Here is a 2231-nt window from a genome sequence, read left to right on the forward strand (position 1 = left end):
ATTCTTCATGGGAGTCTTTTTCATCTTACAGACATGTTTTTAATAGAAGTTAACCTGCCAACGCTCAAAACTGGTGCCCCTGAATGAATTTACAGGATACAGCAATGGTCTAATATCAGTGAATATAACTTTGGCTTCTGTATTGGACCTCTCTTGCTGTCCTGGTCTCAAGATTTCTAGATAGTGCAAATGGCACTCAGCCACAAGGGAATAAATTGATGACATTTGCTTATTTCAAAAGGGTCAGCACACAGTCTTTGGTCAGGAATTTTGCCCTTCTGACCTAGGAACTGCATAGTGTGGAATTCAAATGTGTGACCTCAGGTTTTGCAGCTGTAAAGTCTTTCCTATGGAAACCCACTTCCATTCACATAATTTCCTTACACTTACCTGGTGCATTCAGATATATTCCTCTCTAGGTTTGACTGGAGAATTAGGAGCTAATGATCATAACTTTCTCAAGGAAGCAAAATGTATACTGCAAAACTCACTGCTATTTGCATGCAAAGTGTACTTTGATCTCTTCTTTGTATCTCCTTACATATGACCATATGATTTGATGTCCAGAATATTCCCAAAGACTTCCATCAAAAAATTCACCAATAACACTCCCTGTCTGCAATACCTCCTATTGCTTGAACCAGTAGCCGCAAAACTAGAAATGTGGATCCTAAAAAGGGCCACAATGCTGCAAGGAGGCCTCACCTAAACAGGCTTACTTTTGGTGCTTCCAGTATCCACTCTAAATATCCCAAAGGCATCCAAGGGCTTTATGCTCAAATTGAACCGATGATACCAAAATATAGTAGTTATCTTTTTTCCTCTTTTCAATATTGCATCCCGTATTTAGCACTGTAGTCCTAGTTGTAAAGGCTGCAACACCACAGAGTTTTTGATTTACCTCATTTCTTAGAGCAAAGTAAATTTCAAGCTGTGGATACAACTTCTGTTGAGCTCTCTAACCTCATCTCCCATTTAATACTGTTATTCACAACTGAGAAAACATGCTGCTACTTATTACAGAGGCCCAAAGAGAGTACCATTATTTTACACAAAGAAGACAAAACACACATTTTGAAACAATGGCAGCAAATCTCCTGAACTTCACAGGCAGTAGGGCCCATTCCAGGCCCCCTGCCGGACAGACAGAATTACTGCAAACTAAAGCCAGACAACACTCAGTCAAGTATCATGGTCTCCAGAATTCAACTGGCTGTGTCACTACATACATGTCCCAACGTTTTCCTTAAAACAAAATGAGATCTGTCCTATTTGAATTTCTCTATTCATACCTCCTTAGGATGGGCAGGAAAAGAATGCCATTTGTCCATATCCTCTAGGCCATAAAAGTTTGTCTGATTTTGTAGAGCTCTCAAGGTCCATAACTCCTGGACATTCACTGATTAAAGAAGCTGGCTATTACTAAAGCATCAATTTAAGACAAATTTAAATGGGAGAGGTGAGAACAATCTTAATTATCTATCACTCTAGCACAGTCATAAAAAAATCCCTCATCAACAGAAGAATTTTCTTAAAAACAAATGAACCATGTATACATACTTTCATTTGATGATACCAAGTGTGTGCATGAAACTATGGGAACCCATCACCACGTGCTTCATCTGATCCATCCAGACAGAAAATAGAGAAGCCATACACCATATGAGTCCTTAACAGATAATTTAAAAGTATTTTTCAAGGGAGTTTAAAATATATTCAACATTAAATTGAATTTTTACAAGTAGGTAAAATTTCATATAACTTTTTAAAGCTATATAACTTTAATAACTGTAGACAGTGGGCCAAATTCAGCTTTAATGTAAAACACAGTGAATTTCATGAAAAGCTTCACTGAATTTACTGGCAATTTGCCCAGTTGCCACAGAATTCAGTTTTGCACTGTCTTTCACATTCCTCTCACTGCTTCTCAGAGCTGTCATATGTACACAGTCTAGAAGTTTGCAGAAGTCCAGGACTGGTAGTGAAAGTGGATTTAAGTTTAAACTGAAGCCTGGACTCCCAAGTGAAAGAATGAATTAGAAGGAAATAAATGAGGATTTTTTTTCTTTTGCACTAGCACTTGACAGTTCCACTTTTACAAGTAGGTAAGAATTCTGAGCACCTGATTATGGACAGAAGACACAAATACTTCCTTTAAAGAAATCCTATGCAGTACATAGATAAAATTTCCACAACACAGTGACTCTGAGACCCAAATAAATTGCCCATAT

Source organism: Chiroxiphia lanceolata, chromosome 1 (assembly GCF_009829145.1).
Source record: "Chiroxiphia lanceolata isolate bChiLan1 chromosome 1, bChiLan1.pri, whole genome shotgun sequence".
Taxonomy (NCBI): domain Eukaryota; kingdom Metazoa; phylum Chordata; class Aves; order Passeriformes; family Pipridae; genus Chiroxiphia; species Chiroxiphia lanceolata.